The sequence below is a fragment of the Danio aesculapii genome, chromosome 8, assembly GCF_903798145.1.
Source record: "Danio aesculapii chromosome 8, fDanAes4.1, whole genome shotgun sequence".
In the NCBI taxonomy this organism is placed as follows: Eukaryota; Metazoa; Chordata; class Actinopteri; order Cypriniformes; family Danionidae; genus Danio; species Danio aesculapii.
The window spans coordinates 9,935,050-9,944,302 of record NC_079442.1 but is presented as its reverse complement, the minus strand read 5'-3'; positions in this window follow the sequence as shown (position 1 = coordinate 9,944,302).

Sequence of the window (9,253 nt, the reverse complement as noted above, 5' to 3'; positions counted from 1 at the left end):
TGTAGTAAGTGTAACACTGAACAAGAATTGAAGAGTTTTGCCCAATGTGTGCGTGTTTTGTGATTTGTGTGTGGAGCTCTGACAATATAAGACATGCTTTCAGAAAATGTGTGTAAATAATTGGGAAAAACTGTAAAATGGACCTTTTAGGTACAAATTTGTACCTTTCGAAACCCCATTGACAGCTCGCGTACCATTATTTATGAGAGTGTAGCAAGTTGACCTGACAGTGGCAATATGGCCAATACTAAGAGATGCCTCACATTTTCAAATACACACAAATACGCAATCTTTGTGAATGGCTCCTCAGTAGTTGCACTGCTGTGGTCTTATGTGTGGTCTCAACAAATAACAATAATATGTATTTATTTATTTATTTATTTATTTAATGATTTAAGAGCACATGTGCTCCACTGGAAATGATAAGACATGATGTTTGGTTCAGGCTTGTTCTGTCATGAGAGATACAACCAATGTAGCTTGGCAAGAAACAACTCAATGTGTCAAAGTTCAGGAGTGCACATCTCCCCTTATTGCATAATGGAGCTTTGGGAATAATGGCCAAACAATCTTTAAGCACTCAAACAAATCTATCCCCTAATTGTTTAGAGACGTGCTGAAGTCAAAATCCACATGATTTGTGAAGCTCAGTTGGTCAATCTGTCTGGTGTTTCGACACAGCAGGAGGAAAAATGCTATTTCAACACCAGAGTCAAATGAGTTTTTTGGGGTTTACACTTCAGAAAAGTCTACAATAAAATTTTATTAAACATTATGCCATGTTACCTACCTTTAAATAAAGAGGCAGTTGTAAAAATTACACATAACATACAGATTTAGAAAAAAATAAAAATAAAACTATAACCCATAATTAATGTCCTTTTTTTCACTGTATTTTTCAATTTTTTCCTTTCCTTTTTTTTTTTTCAAAGTAAATGTGTACAGGATGTGTAAATACACAACGGATTCAATACCTGGAGAAAGGTTTTAGTTAACTTTGCCATTCATCTAATTGGCAATTGGCAAAACAAATAGGTATTTGAAACCTTCCATCTTTACTCATTGGTGTTCAATTTTGAAATTATTAGTCTTTAAGTCTCTAATTGACATCTAAGGTAGTAGACAGGGAAAACTGAACTGCATAAAACATTTAAATTATACTGTATGTGATAACTGATTACAATATCAGTATTGTATATTTGCATCCCTTTGGTGTGAATATGAAATAAACTTTCGTATTCCAACTTTCATGTTCCTTCCTCAATTAAAAAACAAAAATAACATAAAGATGATTGTAAACAGCATGACAATAACAACCTTTTTTTACTCATTGAAATAGATTGATTTATGCAATGAATCAATTAATCAATCAACCAATTAATAAATCAATTAATCAAATAAATTAATAAAACAAAACAAACAAAACACAGAGTAAAAAAAAAATCTTTTTTTTTGTAACAAACTCTTTGTTACACAGTCAAAAACACCACAATAAGCAGGTGTGGTTGAGAAAAAAATGTAAGTAATGCAGTAAACATTATTTATCATTATTTTATTTAGATGTAACACAACTCAAATGTGCACAACTCAAGGGAAAAGAAGCTAAAAAGAACCATTGTAATGTCAATAAAAATGCATTAAAGTGAACTGTAATGAATAGAGTTCTAGTGAATTTTTCACCGTATACACCGTATACAGTATACACTGACCGGCCACTTTATTAGGCCCACCTAATAAACCTGTCCAACTGCTTGTTGACACAAATTTCAAATAAGCCAATCGCATGGCAGCAACTCATTGCATTTAGGCGTGTAGACATGGTCAAGATGATCTGCTGCAGTTCAATTTGGGAAAGAAGTGTGATTTAAGTGACTTTAATGTGGCATGGATGTTGGTACCAGATGGGCTGATCTGAGTATATAAACTATTCAATATTCATATGTAAAATGTAGTTTCAGTGTATGAGCCAGTCTCTCTATCTCTATATTGCAATTCAGTCTGTCCATCCATGTGGAGTACTGTTGTTTAAGTAATTTCCTTATTTGTATATGATTGTCTTCTGAATATGTTTGCTTTGTTATATTGTTCTTGGGATGTAGGATTTGATTGTTTTCAAGGCTCTGTTTCTTTTCTGCTAGTCTTTTCATCATTTAAACACTAGCCAAAAAATAAAATAAACAAATAAATGTACAGAAAACAGGGTGGATCATCTTGTGAAATCCCAATAGTGTTTCGTGTTGTCTGTAGAAGAAAGCATGAGATCATAAAGCAAATGTTTAACACGCACTGTGCAGGTTGGAGCAGTGCAGCTATCAGTATGTGGGGGGAAATCGCTGTCATTACGCAAAGAGTGGAAACACATGCTATGTTTTGCACTTTGGTTTTTGATTTCTTCCCCTACAATCACACAGATGAGCTTGTGTTGTGAAAAACTAATGTGAGAACGTGAGAGACAAAATTTCAATAGCATTTATAAATTCTTAAGTGGCTTCATATGGTTTCTCTCTGTATGTTAAAAGCCCCCGAGAACCGAGTTCTGAGTTCTGCCAAGAGGAAACGCTTATAGAAATGAGGCCCTTTGCATATAGAGCGAACATAAGTGCTGCTTTGGTTATGTGTGTTTCGTTTTTGCTTTCAGCTCATGAGCAATTGCAAATGGGTTTAAAACATGAGTAAATCCAAACAGGTCTAAAGATTAAATAAAATGGCTACCAGTCTGACAAAAACCAACAATCAGCCTTTATACAAAATACAGCAAAAAACACTTTGGTTTATGTACTTAAATCATCATAGTCGTACTTCATATGAAACGGTCCTTCATCACTGCACACAGAAGTAACTGTTAGTTAAAAGGCAAAATGAGAAGCCATGCACTCAGTGAACTGAAGCACATGCTTGATTTATACAGTACATACACACTAGTGCTGCACATGCTTGCAAGTTCCACATGTTAGCTGGTATAGAACTATTAAACATAAAACATATGCCTTTCTTGAATTGTAATCTATTAAACTTAAACTTAGATTTTGGAAAATCTTAAAAACAACTTGTTATGTCATCATTTATGAAAATCTGAGAAAGACCATTTTGGGTCTACTGTAGGACAAAAGTAAAGCAATAAGCTCTAAGCAATATCGGAATGTACCAAATAAAATAAACAACCCAAATATTTAAACACATATATTTTTAAATATATATATTAGTATTATTTCTATAAATGCCACCATTATTTTTGTGTGAAATGATCCTCAAATTCTCAAAGGTTCTTTATTTGACCGTCAAGAACTGAAAGGCGGAAGTCTCTTTGATCAGTTCACAAGGTGCATAGCATTGGATTTGATTTCTATGGGCAGTGATATTTATTTATGCAGCTTGCTTTCCCTTCAGCCGTCTCCCAGGCTGATAGAGCGGAGTCAATTTATTAGTCCTGAATTCACAAGAATGTACAACAGAGGCTTTGGGGTTTAAACAGGACAGTGGGATATTTTTTTAAGAGTTGCATTGCATTTATACAGTATTTCATCACCAGATGATATGTACCAGAATTTTAACGGCAGGAAATTTTACAAGCAAGACCTATTTTTACAGACGATGGCTATATTTCTTTAAGTCACTGTAAGTATATGTAGACGTCAAGTGAAATCTTTGGTACCTGTGCTCCATATGATCTACTTACAACATTTTTAAGAAACACTGCCCAAATAGCTCTTTGTAGTGGTTCAGTTGGCTCAAAGTGAACTTAAAAGTGAACTGTTTTTTTTTTTACTCAACCTTAATTTATTCCAAAATCAATTATATTTATTCTCTGATTAAAGGCAAATAAAAAATAGTTACAAATGTGTGCGTTTATATAAGCCATATACGCCAAATTGGTGAATCGTTATACACTGACAACTTTATTACTTTACTTTATACACCTTACTAGTACCGGATTGAACCCTTTTTTTCCTTCAGAACTACCTTAATCATTTAGGGTATAGATTCAAAAAGATACTAGACATATTCCTTAGAGATTTCGGTCCAATTTGACATGAAGAACATTTCCCCACATCATTACACGACCACCACCAGACTGAACCATTGATTCAAGGCAGGATGGATCCATGTTGTTGATGCCAAATTCTGACCCTAAAATCCAAATGTCGTAGCAGAAATCGAGACTCACCAGACAAGGCAATTTGAACAGGTTCCCCAAAACTGGACAATAGAAGATTGGAAAAACAATCTTCTATTGTCCAGTTTTGGGGAACCTGTTCAAATTGTAGCCTCAGTTTCCTGTTCATAGCTGACAAGAGTACCACACGGTGTGGTCTTCTCCTGCTGTCCGCCTTAAGGTTCAAAGATCTTCTGCTTACCTCGGTTGTAACAAGTGGTTATTTGAGTTACTGTTGCCTTTCAATCAGTTGGAACTAGTTTGGCCATTCTTCTCTGACCTCTGCCATCAACACGACATTTGCGCACACAGAACTGCCACTCACTGGATATTTCCTCTTTTTCTGACCATTCTCTGTAAATGCTAGAGATGGTTGTGCGTGAAAATACCAGTAGATCAGCAGTTTCTGAAATACACAGACCAGCCCGCCTGGCACCAACAACTATGTCATGTTCAACGTTTATTCCCCATTCTGATGCTCAGTTTGAACTGCAGCAGATCGTCTTGACCATGTCTACATGCCTATATGCATTGAGTTGCTGTCATGTTATTGGCTGATCAGAAATTTGTGTTAACGATCATTTGGACAACTGTACCTAATAAAGTGGCCGGTGAGTGTGTAATATAGGTGTTTATTTATAGTAACACACTTAATAAAAAATAGTCTAGAAAATAAAATAGTATATAAAAATAAAAATAGTTAAACAATTATTTCTAAATTTGTAGCCTAACGCGTTAAAATGAAAAAGATTTTTGTTATTTGCTTAAGATCTGCTCTGACAGCTCACTAATAAAAATAGAATGTGAAAATATGTTATACAACTTGTGAGTAATATAATTATAATGATTAGCGTCATTCAGATCCAACTTGTAGTGACATAATTGGAATATGTTGTGAAATATGTCATTTTTATGATAATTATGTTCTGCTTTTAGACATGAGCTTTATTCACTTTGATTTATGTGGAAAAGAGTGGCATCGTAATTCTGCTAAACATTTGTGTTCCAGTGTATGCCAGTCATACACATTCAATTCAGAATAATGTCAGTGTAATAAGTAGGAAGAGGCATTTAACATGTCTAAAATACATAATTCAATCAGGGATCGGGGCGCAGTAGAGGGACTCTGATTGATTGACTGATTGATTGATTGGTTGATTGATTGATTGGTTGGTTGATCGATTGATCGATTGATCGATTGATTGATTGATCAATTGATTGATTGATTGATTGATTGATTGATTGATTGATTGATTGATTGATTGATTGATCACACGCACACACACACACACACACACACACACACACACACATCACATCACATCACAGTAATAAATCAAAGAAACATTAGGAAACCCATTTGAAAGTAAATTAGACTTCTGAAATTTAAATCCTGTACTGGAATCCTGAAATTTAATTTAAATAAACTTAGTATGTTGGTGCAAATTTTAAACTAAAGGTTGAGAACCTCTGTAATTGAATGTGTTGTTTTATGGACACCCAAAAGGTGTCAAAAACTCACAGGGAATGTGTAACCTCCCTGCACTTCCTTTGAATGAGTGAATGTGTCACCGATGGAGAGGAAACAAGGGTGCTGAGAATAATGCTATGGTGTGGCAACAACTTGAGACAAAGGCAGAGAAAGTAAAACAGCATGTGTAAACACATACTGTAGTGAAAGAGGCTTTAAATTAAGATGAAAAAGTTATAGGCAGAGAACAAATCAGGTGGGAGAAACACATAATTAGGGTATGACAGAAAAGAAAAAACTATTAAGAGTGTAAAAGTAATTGAGCTCTGTTTCCTAGTACACATTCATCATAACAATGGCTTAATGGTTTCTTAAAATAAGACAATGACAACACTCTGCCCATGAACATGTTGCAAAAAATGTCAGGTGTAGTTACCAGTTACATATGCTATTTTTATGGAGAGCTATATCTTTGTAAGGCAGTCACTGCAGCCACATCAGACCCACACGCGTTCCAAATCTGAAACGACTAGCCTAAACGGCAAAAGGGCTGATGCTAATGCCTCAATGGAAGAATGCAGGGAATGAGACCAAAAGTCCTTATGTGATTGGCTAAGATGTGCTTCACGTGCCCAAGTTGGTGTTTTCCAATGATGTAACACATTATTAGTACTGTAAGTCCACAGTAAGAAAATCTCTGCCCTTTTCCACTTACAAGACTTTTCATCATACACTCCTGGCACATCTCGTTAGTCCCTTATATAAATAGTCACCAGGCAAACGCTCACCATCTGCTCTACCATTCACTTACCAGACTCAATAATTCATTGTGTTTTAGAATCTTCACTGTTTCTTCATCCTGTGTGCTTCAGCATTCTCCATGTTCAGTTTCATCCACCTTCAAACTAAGACATTTAGTTAAGCAAAGATTTTACATCAGAAATTGCATTTTACATTTTTACATCAGAAAGTCAAACACACACACACAATAATACTTTGAAGAAATAAACTGACTTCCATACCCAGATAGTATACGAATATGGGCCACTTTAAGCAGTTATGCGGCACTGGTGAATGTTAGCCTAAAGTGGCCCACCCGTACAATGGCAAAGGGGAGCCCAAAAGATTCAAAACATATGGCAAAATGTAATCTGAATGTGAGCCTTATGTGGCCCATGTGGAAAACGGTAAATTTGGCCCAAATGATGGGAGACAAATGGGGGCCACAGTTGGCAAAAATGTGGCATAGTCATTTAAGGGTAATCTGGGTCTATACTTAAAGTGGCTCACACGTGTAAGTGCAAATGTGGCCCAGTTATCTTATAACATTTGTGGGCCACTTTTGGCGAATATTCGGCAAAGTAAGCTCTGGCTATTGTGGCTGTGAGCCTAATGTGGCCCAGAAAAAAATATGGCAGATGTGTCCCAGTTACTTTAAATCATATGTGGGTCACTTTTGGCAAATATTCGGCACAGTAAGCTCTGGCTAATGTGGCTGTGAGCCTAAAGCGGTCCAGAGAAGATATGGCAAATGTGGCCCAGTTATATTATGTGGACCGAATAGACTAAAGTCACCATCATGGAGAAAAGTGTTTGCTTTAGTTGGGCTCTTAGCCCTGAACCTCTTAATATAAAACTTATATTGGACGGCTATAACTTTTAAGAATTTTGCTTAAAAAGTTTATTCATTACAGCAAACAAGCCAAGTAAAATACAAAACAACAAAAAAACAAAAAAAAAACAATAAAATTAAGTGAGGCACAACCTGTGATGGAATAATATAACTCACTGATGTTAACCAATGTTTAATTCATTGTTAAAAGTAATGTAAGACCATGCTTGCACATGCCACAGAATTATGAAGGTTTATAAGCTAAAAAATATACTATGGTTCAACTTCTGCTCACAGAGACACCAATAATCAGCGAATGAACCTCAACAATGGTGACAATTAACAAAATAAACAAAACTCACAAACATTACAAAAAGGATACTAAAAGTGACGAAATCAACAGCATCAACATAAACAGCAGAATCAAAAGCAAATTATGAAAACTGTAGCATCAATATGCTATATAATGTATTCATACTGCAATGCATGCTGGGATTTTTGTACTTTGCCACACTCAGCAAGTGTAAGGTGTAGGCCAGATCTGGGCCAGAATAAAAGCAAATTGTGGCCCAGAATAGGGTCAGTTCTGGTTCATTTGGTTGAATTCTGGCTGATATATGTTATTGCTTTGGCTTATTTGTGGCCCAGATCTGACAAACAGGAGCGGACTGCACTAGAGCTATCATTCCATTCAGTATGTGGTTCAGATATAAGTGTCTGGTGTGGGCCGGTTCTGGGCCAGAATAAAAGCAAACTGTGGCCCAGAATAGGGTCAGTTCTGGTTCATTTGGTTGAATTCTGGCGGATATGTGATATTGCTATGGCTTAATTGTGGCCCAGATCTGGCAAACAGGAGTTGACCGCCCAAGGGCCATCATTCCATGCTGTATGTGGGCCAGACAGTGACTGGTGTGGGCCAGATTTGAGCCCCATGAACTTTGCTAGCTGAGTAGTATTTTTTCACCTGCTGTCATTGTCTACTATTTACATTTTGGTCATCAATATTCTTCAAAATACCTTTTTTGCATTCAACGGAATTAAGAAAAGGCAAAGTGAATGATGATGTAATTTTTATTTTTAATAGTAATATTAGTAATAATTTCAATAAGTTTAGACAGTTCAGACAGCTCTCCTTAAAGTGTCTAATGATATTTTTCTGACTGTTGATTCAGGAAATTTCTAGTTTTGCTAGATTTGACTGCTGCATTTGACACCATAATTTGTGAAATTTTAATTGAGCTTTCAAGATTGTGGACTGGGATTCAAGGAAATGTTTTAAATTGGTTTAGTTCATATGTTTTAGGGAGAACTTTTTCTATTGAATAAGGAAATGTTTCATCCATTTCTGCTCATATGTAGTGTGGTGTCCCCCATGGATCAATTTCAATCAAGAAAACAAAGCACAAAGGCAGAATATTTCATAGGTAAGATTTCGTTTTTTACGTTTTTGTATGTTATGAACTTTTGGGCTAAACAAGTCATGATATTGATGATAATACAGTCACTTACTGCACTGATCATAAGGCAAAGTAGCACCAACTCGCACTAAATACTTGGCTTATGCTAGTTATGTTGAATAAAATAAGCAAACAATGCAAAAGAAATATGACAACAAGATGCTGCGGTGCTAGAAACTTGTATTATTGTCAGCAAAGTGAACGAGTTGTTCATAACGGAGATTCATTCACAAACGAATCATTCCCTCCGTTAGAATGAGAAGTGAAAGCAGGAAAGGGGGTGTGTTTCAGGACAAGAATTACATCAAATTTAGGGTGGATAGCACATTTTCATATAAGTTACACAAACACTCACTCTTTGTCAGGAATGCCTGTGCGGTTACATCCATCCATGTAGAAAAGTGATGTAAAATTATAATTTTCGTAATTTAAAAAAATATTTGCATATTGAGCACCGGTAAAACTCCTGATCATAGATATATGTGTATATGTGTGTATCGCTGGCTCTGAATGGTCACAGTCCTCCACTGCAGCTTGGTCCATTCATTTCAAAGGAGCGC